This window comes from Eleutherodactylus coqui, chromosome 8, assembly GCF_035609145.1.
Source record: "Eleutherodactylus coqui strain aEleCoq1 chromosome 8, aEleCoq1.hap1, whole genome shotgun sequence".
NCBI classification, from domain to species: Eukaryota; Metazoa; Chordata; class Amphibia; order Anura; family Eleutherodactylidae; genus Eleutherodactylus; species Eleutherodactylus coqui.
The window spans coordinates 41,964,220-41,987,037 of NC_089844.1; the positions used below are offsets into that span (position 1 = coordinate 41,964,220).

General features: G+C 43.6%; 1 protein-coding gene and 1 pseudogene across 1 annotated transcript in view; one reads left to right on the forward strand and one right to left on the reverse strand.

The window, feature by feature from the left end:
* Positions 1 to 22,818, forward strand: part of MARCHF4 (membrane associated ring-CH-type finger 4) — a 94,527-nt gene that overhangs the window by 25,164 nt on the left and 46,545 nt on the right. The gene's annotated exons all lie outside the window — the stretch shown is intronic.
* Positions 7,110 to 8,243, reverse strand: LOC136577469 (actin, cytoplasmic 1 pseudogene; annotated as a pseudogene).

Sequence of the window (22,818 nt, forward strand, 5' to 3'; positions counted from 1 at the left end):
CCCTATATATATATAGTATTAGGGCGCCCACCCACTGGCGATTTTTTTTCCTTTGCGTTTTTTCTCAAGAGCAATTAGTATTGAATGTGCTCCTGTCCACTGGCGTTTTTTTTTTCGGTCCGTTGCAATTTTTAACACAGGAACTGTCAGTTGCATATGTGTCCTTATTTTTCTCTTAATGCACCCATGAATGTCAATGGAAATTAACGGAAAAGGTGCGAAAAAGCCGTGAAAATGCCCTGAAAAAAACGCCACGGAAAATGCTGTGTTTTTCACGCACGAAAATCGCAAACGCCAGTGGCTGGGTGCCCTTAACTGCAGGAAAGATTGGTCCTGCCCTTTATATAGTAATAACTGCGGGAAAGATAAGTCCTGGTCTATATATAGTATTAACTGCAGGAAAGATAGGTCCTGCCTAGAGATGAGCGAACGTACTCGTAATGAGTACTTACGCCACCCGAGTACCGCCATTTTCGAGTTCTTCAGTACTCGCGCGTAAAGATTCGGGGGGCGCCGGGGGGCGGGGAGAGGCGCGGCGGTGCGGGGGGTAGCAGCGGGGAACAGGGGGGAGCCCTCTCTCTCTCCCTCTCCCCCCCACTCCCCGCCGCAACCCCCCGCACCGCCACGGCGCCCCCCGAATTTTTTTGCCCGAGTACGGAAGTACTCGAAAATCGCGGTACTCTGGCGAAAAAGGGGCGGGGCCGAGCACGTTCGCTCATCTCTAGTCCTGCCCTATATGTAGTATTAACTGCGGGAAAGATAGGTCCTGCCCTTTATATAGTATTAGGGCGAGCACCCACTGGCGTTTTTTTACCTGCGTTTTGCGTTTTGCGTTTTTCCTGCACAGGCATAGAGATAACATGTGTTCCTGTCCACTGGCGTTTTTTTTGCGTTGCGTTTGCGTTTTTAACATAGGAACTGTCAGTTGCATATGTGTCCTTATTTTTCTCCATTGAAATTAATGGAAAAGCCGCGAAAACGCCGCGAAAACGCCGCGAAAAACGCCGCGAAAAGCGCGCGGAAAACCGCGGAAAACGCAAACGCCAGTGGGTGCTCGCCCTTAACTGCGGGAAAGATAGGTCCTGCCCTATATAGTATTAACTGCGGGAAAGATAGGTCCTGCCCTATATGTAGTATTAACTGCGGGAAAGATAGGTCCTGCCCTTTATATAGTATTAACTGCGGGAAAGATAGGTCCTGCCCTATATAGTATTAACTGCGGGAAAGATAGGTCCTGCCCTATATGTAGTATTAACTGCGGGAAAGATAGGTCCTGCCCTTTATATAGTATTAACTGTGGGAAACATAGGTCCTGCCCTATATAGTATTAACTGCGGGAAAGATAGGTCCTGCCCTATATGTAGTATTAACTGCGGGAAAGATAGGTCCTGCCCTATATGTAGTATTAACTGCGGGAAAGATAGGTCCTGCCCTTTATATAGTATTAACTGCGGGAAACATAGGTCCTGCCCTATATAGTATTAACTGCGGGAAACATAGGTCCTGCCCTATATATAGTATTAACTGCGGGAAACATAGGTCCTGCCCTATATAGTATTAACTGCGGGAAACATAGGTCCTGCCCTATATGTAGTATTAACTGCGGGAAAGATAGGTCCTGCCCTATATATAGTATTAACTGCGGGAAACATAGGTCCTGCCCTATATGTAGTATTAACTGCGGGAAAGATAGGTCCTGCCCTTTATATAGTATTAACTGCGGGAAAGATAGGTCCTGCCCTATATAGTATTAACTGCGGGAAAGATAGGTCCTGCCCTATATGTAGTATTAACTGCGGGAAAGATAGGTCCTGCCCTTTATATAGTATTAACTGCGGGAAACATAGGTCCTGCCCTATATAGTATTAACTGCGGGAAAGATAGGTCCTGCCCTATATGTAGTATTAACTGCGGGAAAGATAGGTCCTGCCCTTTATATAGTATTAACTGTGGGAAACATAGGTCCTGCCCTATATAGTATTAACTGCGGGAAAGATAGGTCCTGCCCTATATGTAGTATTAACTGCGGGAAAGATAGGTCCTGCCCTATATGTAGTATTAACTGCGGGAAAGATAGGTCCTGCCCTTTATATAGTATTAACTGCGGGAAACATAGGTCCTGCCCTATATAGTATTAACTGCGGGAAACATAGGTCCTGCCCTATATATAGTATTAACTGCGGGAAACATAGGTCCTGCCCTATATAGTATTAACTGCGGGAAACATAGGTCTTGCCCTATATGTAGTATTAACTGCGGGAAAGATAGGTCCTGCCCTATATATAGTATTAACTGCGGGAAACATAGGTCCTGCCCTATATGTAGTATTAACTGCGGGAAAGATAGGTCCTGCCCTATATAGTATTAACTGCGGGAAACATAGGTCCTGCCCTATATAGTATTAACTGCGGGAAAGATAGGTCCTGCCCTATATAGTATTAACTGCGGGAAAGATAGGTCCTGCCCTATATATAGTATTAACTGCGGGAAAGATAGGTCCTGCCCTATATAGTATTAACTGCGGGAAAGATAGGTCCTGCCCTATATAGTATTAACTGCGGGAAAGATAGGTCCTGCCCTATATAGTATTAACTGCGGGAAAGATAGGTCCTGTCCTTTATATAGTATTAACTGCGGGAAACATAGGTCCTGCCCTATATTCCCGCTATTTTTTTCAAACTCCCGCGCTATGGTGCAGATTTTAAACGGACGGCAAAAAACCTCGTTTATGCACAACTATGCTCCGTATTGACGAGCGTAAATACGCCTACGGCTGCCTGAAACAGTTCTGACTGTGTATTTAAAAGTCTGCAGCATGTCTGCGGGTGCCGTGTCTGCACATATTGTAGACTGAGTGTGTAAATAGTGAAATGAGTGTAAAAAATGTAAAGTGAGCTTACAGTGAGGCCGTAGGGGCAACTACACTTATCGGTATGGAGCGTAGGTGCGCCTGAAAGGGAGAAATTTCTTCTCCTTCGCCAGCTGTTCAAACTCTGTGACAAAGCACAGGAGTTTAAAAAAAATGTGGGAAGACAGGCCCTGCCCTATCATTCCCGCATATAGTTAATAACGCCTGTACAATTAACGGGCGAGAATCCCGCTAGTGAAAACGAAACCACGAAATCCAATGAAACCAGAGGTTTCGTTTTGTCCCATTATGCGGCTGTGATTATCACAGCCGCATAAGGGAAGAACACCGTGTTCGTCTGAAGGTGCAGTGAGTGTGTAGAGTTGTGCACAGTGAGCGTTCATAATGTACAGTGAGAGTCTAATGAGTGTACAGTAAGTGTTGTAAGTGTACATAAAGTTCAGTGAGGTCATAGTAAATGTATGTAGTGTACAGTTTAGAGAGCAGTGAGTGTGTAGTTAGTATACAGGGAGTGTACATGGTATACACTGAGAGTTCAGTGAGTGCAATGAGAACATAATGACTGCACAGTAAGTGTACATAGTGTCCAGTGAGATCATAGTAAATGTGTGTAGTGTACAGTTAGAGAGCAGTGAGTGTGTAGTTAGTATACAGGGAGTGTACATGGTATACACTGAGAGTTCAGTGAGTGCAATGAGAACATAATGACTGCACAGTAAGTGTACATAGTGTCCAGTGAGATCATAGTAAATGTATGTAGTGTACAGTTAGAGTGCAGTGAGTGTGTAGTTAGTATACAGGGAGTGTACATAGTATACACTGAGAGTGCAGTGAGTTTAAAGTGAGAGTGCAGTGAGTGTATGTATTACACAGCAAAATCAGTGAGTGTACAGTCAAAATGCAGTGAGTGTACTCTGAGAACATAGTCACTACACAGTAAGTGTATAACGTGTGCAATACACACAATATATGTATATATGGTACAGTTAGAGTGCAGTGCATATGCAGTAAGTATACAGTGAGAGTGCAGTGTGTTTATAGTGCGAGCACTGTAAATGTATATAGTGTACAGTTAAAGTGCAGTGTGTGTATGCCATATGTATACAGTAAGAGCGCAGTGAGATTACAGTAAGAGTGCAGTGAGTGTACTCTGAGAACATAGTTACTACACAGTAAGTGTATAATGTGTGCAATACACACAATATATGTATATATGGTACAGTTAGAGTACAGTGCGTGTGCAGTAAGTATACAGTGAGAGCACAGTGAGTTTACAGTGAGAGCGCAGTAATTGTACACAGTGTACAGTTAAAGTGCAGTGTGTGTATGCCATATGTATACAGTAAGAGCGCAGTGAGATTACAGTAAGAGTGCAGTGAGTGTACATGGGGTACAGTGAAAGCTTAGGAATTGAACAGTGAGACTACATAGTGTACAGTGAGTGCAATGACTGTACAGTGAGAGCACAGTATGTACATAGTGTGTTCAGTTAGAGTGCGGTGCATATGCAGTACATATACAGTGAGAGAGCAGGGAGTTGAGTTTAAAGTGAAAGTAAGTACACAGTAAGTGTATAGTGTGCTGTGAGTATACACGGAGTGCAGTGCAAGCTTAGGGATTGAACAGTGAGACTACATATTGTACAGTGAGTGCAATGACTGTACAGTGAGAGCACAGTAAATGTACATAGTGTACAGTAAGAGTGCAATGCGTGTGCAGTACGTATACAGTGAGAGTGCAGGGCGTGTACATGGGGTACAGTGAAAGCTTAGGGAATGATCAATGAGACTACATAGTGTACAGTTAGTGCAGCGAGTTAACTCTGAGAACATAGTCACTACACAGTAAGTGTATATCATGTGTGCAATATGCACAATAAATGTATATAGTGTACAGTTAGAGTGCAGTGCGTGTGCAGTAAGAACACAGTGAGTGTGCAGTGAGTATACATGGGGTACAGTGAGTGCAATGAGTGTGTACTGTGCGCTCGTACACATGCTGTTACCACACTGTACAGTATATTGTGTACACTCCAGTAGAATGTAATTGCAGATCCTTCCACATAAGAAGTAAGATGATTTAGTTCTTTCTTGGTCTTGAAGCCGAAGATCCCGGCCTGATTGGATCTCTGGTGTAACGTGGCAAGCTCACACATCTACAGTGCCCACATGACCACACTGTACGCGGCTGATAACCACTATGAGATGGGATGAAGTCAAGCAAGCACATTACTGTGGCGCTCTGTGCTGCTCCTGGCTGATAGTATCACATAATCTTCTCCAGAGACTCTCTGATACAAAGTTGACAAGACCCTCATGTACAAAGTATCTTCAGTCTCCACATGGCGGTTCCTTCCTCTCGGTCGCGGTGCAGCATTATCCTGATAATCTTCCTCTCACTGGAGCTGTATTTGTAGTTATAATCATTCTTGTTCTTTTAGTCGTTATTACTTCTTGTTGGACATTCGATAGCCTGACTGCTCTTACTGTAAAGAACTCTTTCCCATAGTGTTTCTAAACCCACATTTTCTCCACGCGCAGTGAATATCTCCTGACCTCAGTGCAGACTTTGAAATGCATATTCTATGTGCCAATTTCTATATTGACCCTATATACAGCCATGGCCATCATGCTTACCCGAGCTTGGTTCTGGTGCTGTATTTATTTCTAAAAGTGTGCGGGGTTATACAAAAGAAGGGGTCTTACCACAAAATTTACTAAAATATATGCCAGAAGCTGACAAAAACTGTAGCTGAAGCCTACACAGGCCTTCGGTTTGAGTCTACAGCCTTTGGTGCCATATGCTACTATTCTTAATACATTTGTCCATCATCAGCACAAACTTTACTTGTATGTGTATGAAGCGAAGATCTAAATACACCCATTGTCCTCTCTTAAAAGCTGACATCAATCAACACCCCTCCCCCACCCAGTAATTGCTAAAATAATTCTGCGGTGATTAACCTAACAAAAGTGATAAACCTGAAACATGATGGTAAATAGCGGAATAATGAGACACCGCGACCAACGTTTAAGAATTTTATACTTGGGGGGCAGTATTATAGTAGTTATATTCTTGTACATAGGGGGCAGTATTATAGTAGTTATATTCTTGTACATAGGGGGCAGTATTATAGTAGTTATATTCTTGTACATAGGGGGCAGTATTATAGTAGTTATATTCTTGTACATAGGGGGCAGTATTATAGTAGTTATATTCTTGTACATAGGGGGCAGTATTATAGTAGTTATATTCCTGTACATAGGGGGCAGTATTATAGTAGTTATATTCCTGTACATAGGGGGCAGTATTATAGTAGTTATATTCTTGTACATAGGGGGCAGTATTATAGTAGTTATATTCTTGTACATAGGGGCAGTATTATAGTAGTTATATTCCTGTACATAGGGGGCAGTATTATAGTAGTTATATTCCTGTACATAGGGGGCAGTATTATAGTAGTTATATTCTTGTACATAGGAGGCAGTATTATAGCAGTTATATTCTTGTACATAGGGGGCAGTATTATAGTAGTTATATCCTTGTACATAGGGGGCAGTATTATAGTAGTTATATTCTTGTACATGGGGGCAGTATTATAGCAGTTATATTCTTGTACATAGGGGCAGTATTATAGTAGTTATATTCTTGTACATAGGAGGCAGTATTATAGTAGTTATATTCTGGTACATAGGGGGCAGTATTATAGTAGTTATATTCTTGTACATAGGAGCAGTATTATAGTAGTTATATTCTTGTACATAGGGAGCAGTATTATAGTAGTTATATTCTTATACATAGGGGGGAAGTATTATATTAGTTATATTCTTGTACATAGGGGGCAGTATTATAGTACTTATATTCTTGTACATAGGGGGCAGTATTTTATTAGTTATATTCTTGTACATAGGGGGCAGTATTATAGTAGTTATATTCTTGTACATAGGGGACAGTATTATAGTAGTTATATTCTTGTACATAGGGCCAGTATTATAGTAGTTATATTCTTGTACATAGGGGGCAGTATTATAGTAGTTTTATTCGTGTACATAGGGACAGTATAATAGTTGTTATATTCTTACACATCTCGCTGGCACTGCTCATATTCAGTAAAACATTGAAGAAGAAATATGAAATGTTAGCAGTTGGATGAAAGATTCAGTCACTGGAAACACTATAGATGATATCCTTCTTTTATTTGATATCAGTGGTCATAACTGATTTCATGCAACCCAGAGGATCAGAAATATTTATGATGTACAACGGCTGAACCAAATTCTTCATAATCCTTGGATGTGACCCACTTCTCTCTGAAAGACTCCAAGCAAGTCAGGATTGACCCTCCAATCCACACAGCAAATTTCCTGTCCTTCGGGGCAATGATTTTAACTTTAACAGTCTCTGGTGCCAAAGTTCTGACTTCGTTGTAAAGTCTGTCCTCAAGACCTGGGAAAAGGGTAGATCCACCGGACAACAGGATGTTACTGTACAGAGATCTTCGGATATCTATATCGCATCCAAGAATGCTATCAAAGATCATTGTGTGCATACCTGGGGCCTCCACTCCATTATTAGATGGTGAGAATAGGGCCTCTGGTGCACGGAACCTCTGGTGGCCAACGGCAATGACCTTCCCATCTGGAAGAGTGTATTCGATTGAACAGCCTTTCTTGTCTTTTTGCATTTCCTCCTCCACATCCAACGCCACATAGCAAAGCTTCTCCTTCATTTCTTTAGCAATCTCTTTCTCTGCACTGCTGTGAAAGTAAAGTCCGGTCTCCATAAGAAGCCTCATGAAATAATCTGTAATATCTTGGCCGGCAATGTTAAGGCGACTCCCAGCGTGAGGCAGATGGATTCCTTCAAATATAGGAAATGTGGAGGTGACGCCATCTCCAATGTCCATGACCATGCCTGAGGTGCGGCCACTGGCATAGAGAGACAGATCGGGTTGTAAGGCCACATACATGGCTGGCACGTTGAAGCTCTCGAACATGACTTCTGCCATCTTTTCACGGTTGCCAGTTGGGTTCCGAGGAGGTTCTGATAGCAAGACTGGTCTATCATTAGATTGAATGTGAAGCTCACAGTTATACAAGTGATGCCAGATTTTCTCCATGTCCGGCCAGGATGTAACAATGCCATGCTCGATGGGGTATGTCAACGCCAAGATACCTCTAAAGGCCTGAGCTTCTTCACCAATATAGTACTGTTTTCTGTTGGATCCCAATAAACCGAACTTTGACGTAGGTTGACCAATCACGGAGCTGATGACGCATTTTGGGACATCATCACAGGATAGTCCAGCTTTACATAGACCCGATCCGATGTCAAAAATGACAGCTGGAAAGTCAAAAGTATGGGAATTAGACATTGCCACTCTTCAGCAGAGCTTCACTGCGATTGGCGCAATGGAATGTGCAGCAGCAGTCGGTGATGATCAGTGATGTCACAAGCAGTGATGTCATTACCTTCTGAGCAATTTAAAGGGGCAGTAAATCTAATTAGTATGTTTAAATAATGTAGCAACATTCTAAGGCCGCTATCACATTTGGTGTAATTGTTGTGGAATTTCCGCGGCGGATTTTGCTATAGAAATTCCGCAGCATTTCCAGTACAAGTCATGTGGAGGAGGTATAAAAAGTCTCTTGCACAGGAAGCTGAAAATTGTTGCAATGAATCTGCAGCGTTTTTGAAAAACGCAGCTTGTCTAGTTGTGCTGCGGATTTCAACCCTTGCTATACAAGGGATAAGATCTGCTGCAGATCCACTAAAAAAACCCGGCAGCAAAAATGGCGCCAATTTAGGATTGAAGATATCTCACATGAGGTTGTGATTATCGGGGATGGGAATTTTCTGCATGTCTTGGGAAGTCGTCTCATTGAAGAATATCTCTGAAGTCGGTCTCTGCCCATTTGGAAATGGATGATAACAGAGAACAGTAGCCTACATTCAATTGCAAATAAAAATAAAACAGCATTTTAGTTGTTCCCCTTTAAATGTGAATATCTTCATTCCATAATCCACAGTTGGGGGCCGAGTGATCTAATTTGTGTGGCCAGTCTAAGGCCGGGCGAAGACTCGATGCGTCAGGCCGAATGCACACGACCGGGTCGGATTCCACATGCGGGATCTCGCAGCAGAATCTGAATCAGTGCCCGGCCGGTGAACCCTGAGGACCCTTGCGTACCTGTCCGCAATGTTCTTTATCTGTAATGCGGATGTGCTGGCCTGCGCAGTAAACATGACGCTGTGCCATCGCTAGGTGATGACGCAAATTTTTGCCCCGTCTGCAGTGCCAGCTGCATACAGGCCGCGAATCGGCCGGCTTCCATTAACTTCAATGGAAGCTGTCCATGCGAAATCCGCAATGAAATAGGAGATGCCGCGATTTTCCCTCCGCAAGCGGAAAATCGCAATTGATTTCCGCTTGTGGACATGGAAAAACAATTTTCTACAGCATTTCTGTGGGCAGTATTTGCTGCGGAATCCGGAGGCAAACACCTGCTCCAGAATCCGCAATACAAATACCGCCTGTGTGCATTGGGCCTAAATGAGTTGCACTGGGGCGGCTCAGGTGCAGCATTGATCGGGCACCATACGGGCAACTGTCTGTATGCTATCCAATGTACGGACGGCCTGTACATTGACATGCATGTACATGTCCTAATTCTCGTCCTCGATAAGAATAGGATATGTGAGGAGTTTTCTTCCGAACACCGCTGGTCCGTGTGAAGAAGCAGCCGTGTGCTTAGTCCTACAGGCTATAATGGGTCCGTGTGCTGTCCATGAAATAACACATTAGTGTGCAGGAGAACTAAATCTGCTAAGCAAGAACATCACAAAGGTAGAAGGAAGTAAAGATTTCATAATCCTATTAATTTATTTAAAGGGGTTGTCTCGCGGCAGCAAGTGGGTCTATACACTTCTGTATGGCCATATTAATGCACTTTGTAATATACATCGTGCATTAAATATGAGCCATACAGAAGTTATTCACTTACCTGCTCCGTTGCTAGCGTCCTCGTCTCCATGGTTCCGTCTAAATTCACTGGCAGCTTGCTTTTTTAGACGCGCTTGCACAGTCCGGTCTTCTCCTTTCAGCACGAGCCGCTTCAGTGTGCTCCCCACTACAGCTCTTTTGCGCATGCGCAGACGAGCTGTCACTGCTCGGGAGCGCGCTGGAGCGGCCATTCTGTACCATCCTCTGTTAGAGGAAGGTGCAGAGCCGCCCAGCAGAGAAGCCCAGCCCAGCAGCCCAGCCGCCCAGCCGAGAAGCCGCCCAGCCGTCCAGGTAAGTGATGGGCCGGGGGGGCTGTCGCTAGGCCGGGGGGGGGCTGTCGCTAGGCCGGGGGGGGCTGTCGCTAGGCCGGGGGAACTGTCGCTAGGCCGGGGGAACTGTCGCTGCGATGGGGGGCTGTCGCTGGGCCGGGGGGGGGCTGTCGCTAGGCCGGGGGGGGCTGTTGCTAGGCCGGGGGAACTGTCGCTGGGCTGGGAGGGCTGCGCCGGTTACCTGCTGCCTGGCGGTGGGTGACTGTGTGCCGTGGTCGGCCGCGTTGAATCCAGGGGTCCGGTCGGCGGCTGCGGGGCGTCTGGTTGTCAGGGAGACACAGCTGGTAGCGTCTCAGGAGCGCGCACGTCGGGCTACAGCAAGCGAAGGGAAAAGAGCTGGCGGCCATCTTGGGAAAATTTTTATAAGTTGCTGAAACGCTGGAACTGTAAGTAGAAACCAGCTAGAAAAGTCATTTACAGGGGCAATTAGTAATGTATGCTTAATTAGGGGGACTGGGCAAAAAAAAAAATTCACTGCTTCCTCGAGACATCTCCTTTAAAGGGTTTTCCAGGACTAATCTATTGATGACCTTTGCACAAGATAGTTGATCAGCGGGGGTACGTCACTCAGGAACTCTGCTGATCAGCTGATTGAAAAGGCCAAGGTGCCTGGGTAAGCCTCAGGCCTGTGATATCACGTTCATTGGTCACATGGCCACAGAACAGGTCAATCACATTCAGTGAATAGAATGGAGCTGCAATACCAGGCACAACTACTATACAATATAGAGCGCTGTGCCTGGTACAGATTGACGTGACAGCAGCATTCAACTGAGCAACGCTGTCACTTCAATCAGAGATAAATTAATAATTTGAGATGCCCTATTACAGCAACTACTGAAATGGCTATACTATAGTAGTTCTGTTTCTGTACATAGGGGCAGTATTATAGTAGTTATATGCTTGTACACAAGAGGCAGTATAATAGTAGTTATATTCTTGTACATAGGGGGCAGTATTATAGTAGTTATATTCTTGTACATAGGGGGCAGTATTATAGTAGTTATATTCTTGTACATAGGGGACAGTATTATAGTAGTTATATTCTTGTATACAGGAGGCAGTATTATAGTAGTTATATTCTTGTACATAGGGGCAGTATTATAGTAGTTATATTCTTGTACATAGGGAGCAGTATTATAGTAGTTATATTCTTGTACATAGGGGGCAGTATTATAGTAGTTATATTCTTGTACATAGGGGGCAGTATTATACTAGTTATATTCTTGTACATAGGAGGCAGTATTATAGTAGTTTTATTCTTGTACATAGGGGGTAGTATTATAGTAGTTATATTCTTGTACATAGGAGCAGTATTATAGTAGTTTATATTCTTGTACATATGGAGCAGTATTAGAGTAGTTATAATCTTGTACATAGGGGGCAGTATTATAGTAGTTATATTCTTGTACATAGGAGGCAGTATTATACTAGTTATATTCTTGTACATAGGAGGCAGTATTATAGTAGTTTTATTCTTGTACATAGGAGCAGTATTATAGTAGTTATATTCTTGTACATAGGGGCAGTATTATAGTAGTTATATTCTTGTACATATGGAGCAGTATTATACTAGTTATATTCTTGTACATAGGAGGCAGTATTATAGTAGTTTTATTCTTGTACATAGGAGCAGTATTATAGTAGTTATATTCTTGTACATAGGGGCAGTATTATAGTAGTTATATTCTTGTACATATGGAGCAGTATTATAGTAGTTATATTCTTGTACATAGGGGCAGTATTATAGTAGTTATATTCTTGTACATAGTGGCAGTATTATATTAGTTATATTCTTGTACATAGGGGGCAGTATTATAGTACTTATATTCTTGTACATAGGAGCAGTATTATAGTACTTATATTCTTGTACATAGGGGGCAGTATTATAGTAGTTATATTGTTGTACACAGGGGCAGTATTACAGTAGTTAGATTCTTGTACATAGGAGCAGTATTATAGTACTTATATTCTTGTACATAGAGGGCAGTATTATAGTAGTTATATTCATGTACATAGGGGCAGTATTATAGTAGTTATATTCTTGTACATAGGGGGCAGTATTATAGTAGTTATATTCATGTACATAGAGGGCAGTATTATAGTAGTTATATTCTTGTACACAGGGGCAGTATTATAGTAGTTATATTCTTGTACATAGGGGGCAGTATTATAGTAGTTATATTCTTGTACATAGAGGGCAGTATTATACTAGTTATATTCTTGTACATAGGAGGCAGTATTATAGTAGTTATATTCTTGTACATGGGAGCAGTATTATAGTAGTTATATTCTTGTACATAGGGAGCAGTATTATAGTAGTTATATTCTTGTACATGGGAGCAGTATTATAGTAGTTATATTCTTGTACATAGGGAGCAGTATTATAGTAGTTATATTCTTGTACATAGGGGGCAGTATTATAGTAGTTATATTCTTGTACATAGGGGGCAGTATTATAGTAGTTATATTCTTGTACATAGGGGGCAGTATTATAGTAGTTATATTCTTGTAAATTGGGGCAGTATTATAGTAGTTATATTCTTGTACATAGGGGGCAGTATTATAGTAGTTATATTCTTGTAAATAGGGGCAGTATTATAGTAGTTATATTCTTGTTCATAGGGCCAGTATTATAGTAGTTATATTCTTGTACACAGGGGGCAGTATTCTAGTAGTTATATTCTTGTACATAGGGGGCAGTATTCTAGTAGTTATATTCTTGTACATAGGTGAGAGTATCCTAAGCATTATATTCTTGTCTGCAGGTGCAGTGCTTTGTCCTTACTGCGTAACTTTTTATGGTAATGACTCTATCATTGATGTTAATATTAATAATGATTGAAACTCTTCCTAGTCCTACTTAAAGGCATTGTACCGTACTGTCAGGCATCTTTTCCTCCGCATACTTTGGTGTTGTACCCAACCTTATTACTCACTTCACAAAATTCTTTGTGATTTAAATTCAATTGCGAGGTGAGACGCTTCTGTACTCTTGCAGCAGAGAGCAGCGGCGCAGTGAGGACAAGCCGCCCATTTGTCTTAGATCACTTAAATAGCAATGAGCAGTGTTCCCTGGGAAGTCGAGCGTATTCAGATAATTAAAACACCAGTGTTATTTTTTCTGCCTCAGCGTTTTGTCTCGTTCCAGGATTTTTTGGGAGAGTTATAAAACCAGAAGTGACGGCTTCTGCCGCGGCTCAGTCTCACACAGCTGGGATTAAATAGCCAAGAAATACGACACATAAAACACTCACAGAAGTCGCTTTGGTGCTTTAACACCCTCTGCAATCAGCAGATCGTGCAGAACTCAGGAGACAAGCGAGGCTATAAAGAAAACCTGCGGCGGCGGCGGCGCGATGATCGGTACGGAAACTCAGTTTAAAGGGAACTTAATGCTAGGACTCTTTCTATTTAAATTAAAACGTCTGCTTGGTGCAGATGAACCCATTACATGTTGCCAGGAGGATCGGCGAGCCTAGTCCTTCCCTCTGGGGCATCTGAATTATCACTCCTGTGCTTGTCATGGGAGCGATAGTCATTCATGTAATTGGAGGCGTAGCAGCGGGGATCGTTACGGCCCACCTACCGCCATTCTCCATAAGCAGAAGTCATTCCAAGATTGAGCAGCTCCTGTTTACAGTTTAAGGCCTCGGTCAGACGGGCGCTTTTTTGCGCGATTTGCGCATGCGATCTGCAGATATATAGACCTAATGCTTCGCAATGGGATCGGTCACATGTCCGCTTTTTATGCGGATGTGCGATAAATTATAGAACACAACGATTCGCAGAATGCGCCTATCTGCGTTCTGCGATTCCTTGTGTTCTATATATGCGCTCAATGGGGCCGGCGGCAGCAGCACCGACCCCATTGAGAACATATACTTAAAGATCGTTCTCCTCTGCCACAGCTATAACAGCTGTGGCAGAGAAGAATGATTTTCGCCCATTGAATTCAATGGAGTCGGCAATGCTGCCGGCGAGCGCGGGATGAATTTTCGGGAAGGGCTTAAAAATATAAGCCCTTCCCTGAAAATCATCCTAAAATGTGTAAAAATAAAAACAATATATATACTCACCTTGTCCCTGCAGCCGTAGTTCAGCCGCAGCCGGCCAGCAGTTCTCCTGAACTGTTCTGTGTAGTATTCAGCAGGCGGGGATTTAAAATCCCCACCTGCTGAATGGGCTGCCTCTGATTGGTCACAGCCCTCACCAATCAGAGGCAGCTCTCACTCACCCATTCACTTTCGCCCTTCCCTAAAATTCATCCAGCACTTGCCGGCAGCCCATTGCTTTCAATGGAGCCGGCTGTATTGCCGGCTCCATTGAATTCAATGGGCGAACAGCGGACAACGCTTCTTTGATCGGCCCGTTTCCCTGAAAACGCTGCTACGTGCAGATTTTTCAGCGAATCGTCGGCCCCGGTCACGCGATTTGCGGATGCGCATCTGTTATGTGATCCGCAAATCGCGCGAAAAAACGCCCGTCTGACTGAGGCCTAAGTGCTTAAACTACTCCGCAGACGTGAGATCAGAGGACTGACCTCTGCCGTATGACTCCAGCAGATACTGAGGAAGAGGCTGGGCAGCCACGAAAGGTGTATACATACTGGTTATACAATAAACGGAGAATTAAGCCAATACACCGTTGTGTAATCTCATATGTTCCCGGCTGCGCCCAACTGTTATACCCAACTTTTTAGCTTTTCCAACTTTTTAACCAACTTTTATACCCAACTTTTAACTTTTCTGTTAAGGATGATGACGGGTAAAGCTTCTGGTCAGGAAGTGGTTAATATCCGATCTATTTTATATATGTTCTTAGATTTGCGCCACATTAGCTGAATTAGTTAAAATCTACAGTGATTACTTCAGGCTTTATTTCACCCAGTGAGGCCGCCATATCCGGCGTATTGCGACTGCACGCTCCGTCCGTCCTTTCTGATCAGGACGCCGTACTGGAAAATGTTACGGTTGCAAATAAGCAGAAATTACCTTGAGTCAGCCAGCGGAATAAGTATAGGCGCCCTGCCCACCATTTACTTGTCAGACTGACTTCCCTTTGTCTTCTGGTTCATCGGCTGGTGATGGCGCTGAGGCTATTACAATCCGATTCTGTCTCTGCGCGGAGTACGCGGCACGGTAGTGGACGGTGTTTTAGTCTTGGGAGGCTCTATTAGAAGCCCCTACCTTCTGCTAAGTGCTGCATAGCAGAGCCGAGCCGGCGCTGACATGAATAAAGCAAATGACGTTCTTTAATTATGTGGAACCCAATTTGAGTTCTGCTCCACTCACATCCAAAGCTGCACTATTGTGCTGCGGTCAGAATCCATAATGGACTTGTTTCCATGTATTGATTGATTGTATATTCAGTCAGCAACGCAGCACATTCGTATTGTTTGCATCCTTTCGTGGTTGCCTTCCTCCATGAACAGCGCCACCTCTGTCCACAGGTTGTGTCTGGTACTGCAGCTCAGCTGTATGGAAGTGAATGGGGCTCAGCTGCAATACCACAGACAACCTGTGTACAGTGGTGACACTTTTTATTTTTCATCCTAAGGCCGACTTCACACATGAGAGTCAAAATTGCGCAAGATTTGTGCAGTGAGAGCCGCACAAATATGAACCCCGTTCTTTTGAATAGAGGCATACACATCAGCAATGACTTCCTGCATGGCACCGCAATGCGGGAAATAAATCGCGACATGTTCTATGTTCCTGCGTGCTTTCGCATCGCAGGCACATTGTTTTCAATGGGGTCGGCAGCAGCGTGCTACATGCTAGTGATATAACATGGCGGGGAGCATACCGCAGTCGCCCATGTGAGGTTAGCCTAAGGCCTCATTCACACAGGTAATGCGTTTTCACACTGGCCGCTAAACAGCCGAAAATCGCATCAATTAAAAATTGCCGCAATCAAGTCTTGCGATTAATTAGTGTTTTCTCGTCCCTTTACACGGACGTAACACGGGAAAAATACACTATAGCGCGGAAATCCTTGAAATGACTTCTAATGATTTATTAGAGTCAGCTGTCCTTGTTTCCGATCACCGGACGCAGGTAATCTCCCTCCCCCTCTCCTTTTTTTAATGTGAATAAGGCCTTAGGGCGTAGCTACATGTACGATTTTCCTGCGAGGCTTAAGTGGGTTGCGAGAAGCACAAAACTCGCACGGAAATGGAAGCCATTGTTTTCAATGGTTCTATATGCTTGTACGATTTTCCTCTTGCAGCAATAGTGTGAGACGGAAAAATGCAACATGTCTGACTGTTCTGCGAGAAAGTAGAAAATTCACCCATTGTTTTCTATGGGCGAGTTACAAATGACATTGCCCTCGCGTGTACGTGCGAGTCTCAGTCCTATTAAAAAAGCGTGTAATTTTCACGCACGTTCAGTGATGCAATCCGCTTTTCTCGCAAATCGCATCGTCTAGTAAATCACATTTTTACAAATGCAGCATTGGTCGCAGTTCCTTGCCCATGCAAATACGGCTTGGGCACATGCGCTAATATGCCCGCATACGGAGTGCATTAGCGCATGAACCAGACTTCTCTTTTTTTTTTTGTTGACTGTTCCGTATTATAGCGCACAGGTTTGAAAAAAAAAGTGGGGCGATAGGTGCTGCAGTATTAGGGTGCATTTACACGACCGTATATCGGCAGGGTTTTCACGCCCAGCCGATATACGGCATCTCTCTCTGCAGGGGGAGGAGGCCGGAAGAGCCGGGAGCAGTGCTCTGAGCTCCTGCCCCCTCTCTGCCTCCTCTCCACCCCCTCTCCGCCCCTCTGCACTATTTGCAATGAGAGGAGGTGGAATGGGGGTGTGGCTAAGTTTCAGGAATTAGCTCCGCCCCGGTCCCGCCTCTCCTCATTGAAAATAGTGCAGGGGGGTGGAGGGGAGGTCAGTGCATTGCTCCTGGCTCTTCCAGCCTCCTCCCCCTGCAGAGAGAGGCGCCGTATATTGGCTGGGCGTGAAAACCCAGCTGATATACGGTAATCTGAATGCACCCTTAACTACGTGCAAGAAAGATAGGGCAGGTCCAGTCTTTTCTCACATGTAGTACTAACGAGCGAGAATCCCACTAGTGGAAGCAAAACCATCGAAATCAATGGTTTCGTTTCATCCCGTTAAGATTTTCACGGCCGCATAACAGGACAAAATAACGCCCATCTGCTTAAGTGAAAACATGTGCAAAATCGGCCGTGTGCAGGAGCCCCTGAACCCACAAGTGTCACTGCAAGTGCATGAAAATTGTATCACATCGCGGTACGTGCGATTATCATGCGTATTAAAATTCTATGTTGTTTGAAAAGGAAAAATGTGCATATCAAATTGCAGTCATGTGAAACTGGTGCGTACATGTGAGCGCGATGCGATTTATAACGCGCCCGCAGCACATAATGGGCAGGATTTCCGTGTTCTATCAGAATAAATAGGACGCTCCGCAGGTTTTTCGTTCATGTAAATTGACTATTTAAACAATGGCTTCTATTTTCGTATCTTTCTGATGACTTTCTGCATCTTGTAACGCATAGAACTCACATGTGAAAATCGCCTGTGAAAATCATTGATTTCTGTGAAGCAATCAGTACATTCCTTTCTCTCCGAGGGCGTGGAGACTTTTGAAAACTAATTTTTTATTGCTCAAATTAATCTAAAATTAAAAAAATGAAGCAACTTTGCAGATAGTCTTAATTAAAAATCTTTCTTTAATGTCTACAGCTGCTGTGCTGGCCAATGGGTAACCATGGTTACAGACTACAAACAAACCCTCTGTAGTCTGATCCAGCAGCCATGTGTTACTCCCCTCTACAGTTATCAAGAAGAAGCAACAGAGGAGTAACAGATGATTGCAGAGCAGACTACACAGGGTCCCTGGGACTCCCACTGATCATGGGGTACATCTCCTGTTTCCCCTTATGGTGGACGAGCGTGCTTGCTGACCCTACACTTGTTTCTATGGGACTAGCAAAGACAAGTTGAGTACAGCGCTCTACTATCTTCAGCAGTCCCATAGAGATGAATGGAGCGGCGGCATATGGCTAAACCGTGCCCACCCAGGACAGCCAACGGCTGCACAAAATAGTGCAACTATTGGCGCTGCGAGTGGACATTGTTTGACCACATGCAGCCAGTTGAAGCGCTTGTCCTCAGCCGAAGGTAATATAATTTATGCACTATATATGACCATGCCTGGCTTTAGCTACATGCGTCCCATGCAGTTGCACAGGCAGCGGGCCACCAGCTTCTATGGGTCAGGCGGATGTATGCTAGGGGGCAATCGCCTTATTTAGTTTTGCCTGATTAGATGATCATCTTCCTCCATGCGGCAGAATCTTGTAGTGCTACATGAATCATCCTCCTCCTGGCTCTGTGTCTTCCCTCCTGATGTTCTGAGTCAGCCGCTGTCAGCTCATAGGCGCCCACACAACACAATCACTTAGTTCTCCTGCTGTGACTATGTTATCTGCCTGGTTCTGGTATTGTATTTATGTGCTGAGGTTGGTTTGTGGTATATTTATGTACTGAGCTTGGTTCTGGTGCTGTATTTATACAATAAGTTGTTCTGTTGATATATTTATATACTCATCTGTTCTGGTACTATATGACATGAGATTGGTTCTGGAGCTGTATTTATGTACTGAGCTTGGTTCTGGTGCTGTATTTATGTTATGAGCTTGGTTGTAGTACAGTATATATTTACTGAGCTGATCTGGTACTGTATTTATGTACCGAGGTTGGTTCTGGAGCTGTATTTATGTACTGAGCTTGGTTCTGGTGCTGTATTTATGTACTGAGCTTGGTTCTTGGTACAGTATTTATTCACTGAGCTGTTTTGGTGCTGTATTTATGTTATGAGCTTGGTTGTAGTACAGTTCATATTTACAGAGCTGATCTGGTACTGTATTTATGTACCGAGGTTGGTTCTGGTGCTGTTTTATGTCCTGAGGTTGGTTCTGGTACCGTATATATTTACTGAGCTGTTCTGTTGTAGCTATGCTGCTATCTTGCTGCCTATCAGTGCGATATATACTATTTATTTCTTGTGACTGGATGGTGCCAAAAATTTTCGCAGATGGTGCTATCTCACCTAAGGCCGCACTGTATATGACTGTTCTAGAAGAAGAGTGTGCACTGCTGTTTATATTAATTAGATGCTGTATTGGGGTACTACATGGTAGTAATATTTATGCACTATATGACAGCATTATGTGAGCGCACTGTAGCACTGTATTGCACATGGTGTCACTATTTGGGACCTGTATGACGAGATTAGTTAAGGGCCATATAGGATTCTTATTAGAGCACAGTATGGAAGTATTATTTGTGCTCTGTGTAGTGCTGGTATTAGACTCATGTTAACAATATATGGCTCTATATGGCAGTGCGAATTAGGAACTATATGGGAGTGTTATTTGTAGACTTTACGGCACTGTTACTTGGGCACAGCGTGATGGGCACTACATAGCAGTATTATTTAAGTACTACATAGTCAGTGGTGATATTTAGGATCAGTATGGAAGCATAATTTCCACCTTATATAGCACTTTAGTATGGCAGTGTTATGTAAGTACTGTATGACACTGTACAGTGGTATTTGGGCACTTCACAATGGTATTATATTGGCACTGTACAGTCATAATATTTGGGCACTGCACAGTGGTATTATGTGGGCATCTGGGCACTGTACAGTGGTATAATCTGGGCACTGTAGAGTTGTATTATCTGGGCACTGTACAGTGGTATTATTTGGATACCATGCAGTGTTATATGGGCACTGTACAGCGTTATGATTTGGGTGATGCACAGTTGTATTATCTGGGCACTATACAGTGGTATTATTTGAACACTTTGCAGTGGTATTATCTGGGTATTGTACAGTCATACTATTTGGGCACTGTACATTGGTATTGTCTGGGCACTGGACAGTGTTATGATTTGAACACTTTGCAGTGGTATTATCTTGGTGCTGTAAAGTCATACTATTTGGGCACTGTGCAGTGTTATAATGTGGGCACTGTACAGTGGTATTATTTGGGCGCTGTACAGTGGTATTATCGGGGCACTGCATGGCACTCTTGTTTGGAGATTGCGCTGTAGTTTTCCTTCTCCTCATCCCATGTCCTGTCCTGTTCATGATCATCTGCAAACTCCTATCTAGCCGTAGGCAAAATCACAGATTATTGTCATCAGGGACTGCGTTGTGTGAAGTGATAGACGCCTCCGGCCAGACGATAATGGCGTTCGCTTAGCAGCGCAAACCAACTGGATGTAACTCATTTCAAGGTTATTTGAATATAAACAATTTAATATATTCATTTACACAAGACTGGATGCAGTTGTTACAGACCCGCAGCTGTGAGAAGTATTAGTTCTGTACAGCTATTCAGCCTCTGGATGCAGAAGAGAGCGTTCAATTCACTGACAGCAAGCAGAGAAAACTGGTGAAGAACTGAAATGGAAAGTCTCTGAGAAAGTTGCAGAACTCTTCATGATGCTAAATGAAGGACAAACTTCACCGCTAAAACGAGCCCTAAAGCCAGAGATTTAATGTGTAATTACTGAATAGCGTCTTCTCGGCGCAGAGACAACACCATCTGCCCGCCGCCTGTTACTCTGCTGACATACGGATAACACAGAACCATTTCCCTAACCTCAGGGGGCTGCGGCTGTCGGCTCGGAGGGGCAGGTCCTTTAAGAGCCCAATCTGTGAGTGTTGATATATCCCTTCTTAAAGGGACGCTGCACCCACTATCTATCTTTTTTTTTCTTGTTGTGCAGTTAAATTGGTTGTGCCAAGATTTTAACCCAATAAGGACCGAGTAGCATACCCAGCTCAGCCAGTGACTAATGTTACAGATGGGGGGGGGGGGGGGGGGTGTTTGTCCCTGTCACTGGGGCTGCTATGGATAATGCTCTGGAGTCAGTAACCGAACCTTCGACTCCGACTCCTCAATTTTCCCAGACTCCAACTCCTTCATGTATGACTCATATTTTTTAAGTGCTGAATTTGCTGTATTAAAATGGTGACATCAGGCTTTTCATCACCATTATCATAAAATAATCAAGCTACATCCTACATTCCGCATCCTCGTTGTCAAATGTTTTTGCACTTGGATGAATAGAACTTATATTTATAGGATATTTCAAAACGTTCCTAAAGTCCAATGAAAGGAAATATGCAACAAATTCAGCTTTGAATTAATTATACTATATTTATAAGATACATTTTCTTTTTATAAACTGGAGTTGGAACATCTCTGCCGACTCTGACTCCACCAAAATGGGACTCCACAGCCCTACCTATGGATGCCCCAGCTACAGTGGAAAACTGTGAAAATAGTTACAAAAATAAGTTTAAAAAATTACAGAATGCAAATACACTCTTTGTCAAAGACCATCCAGCTTATAGAAGAAGTTGTTATTTTGCTGCAAAACCTGGCATGCATTTCCATCTCAGGCAGATCTGTAAATGATGAGAGTTATGGTGATTAGATGGACGGTCTTGTCACCGGAGACCCTAAAAGTGGTTCCCCTTTGGCTTATAAAAGGCTCTCGGAGGCTCCTTGTGTGTAGTGACCTCTTCTTCCACTTGTTGACCACTAGACGCCTCTATGACGCAGAGAAGAGATGTCACCCTGTTACCAGAGTCTGAGAGGGGCGCATTATTGGGATGTTAGAAGCTGGATGGTCCTATCGACGAATTGTCCCCCCCTGGGCCGTTCTGACCAGACTGTTAGGAGGTGTTGGGACCCGTGGATGTGTGAGGGCACACAAGGTGACCGGGCTCAGGACCTCGATAGACCACCAGTATAGAGGAGCGTTTGACCAGACTGTTAGGGGGTGTTGGGACCAGTGGATGTGTGAGGGCACACAAGGTGACCGGGCTCAGGACCCCCTACAGACCACCAGTAGAGAGGATCATCTGATTGTTAGACAAGGAGGAGCAGCTCCAACAGTTTCACCAATAGAACATGTATGGGACCATCTATGACAGCCTATGAGTTTGCATGATCTGGAGGCTCAGTTACAGCAGTAGTGGATAATATGCCGAAGGATACCATAAGGAATCTGTATGCCTCCATGCTCGCCAGTATCACATCATATATCCAAGCTAGAGATGGTACAGCAGGGTACTAGAACCATAATACCCACCTGTATCACATCTTGCCCCAAGCTAAAGGGAGCCTAACTGAGCACTAGAGCTTCCATGCTGTTATGGGAAAAATTCATATCCCTCTGACTTCACTGTACTGCTCCAAATTGCTTATTGAGAAATGCATGTATGCAGAGTTACTGAGACTGACACAATGCTTATATCAACATCAGTACACTTCTGATTTATTAATAGCATCATGGTACATATATACTTCAAATGACATAGCGATAGAAATACATACCCCTAAAGTCATAAGAACTCATGATTGGCTTAGTTTCTAATGATTAACATATGTTAATGCCTTAAGGTGTGTGTTACTACTAAAACACGTGATTTCTAAGAAATGAAACTTATACTGTATTCACGATCCTTAAAATGCAAAGGTGGGCGCCCCAGAGCGCTCCCATGAGAAAGATCTGTGGGAGGGCGGTGTGAGACCTGAGAATCATGCTTAGGAG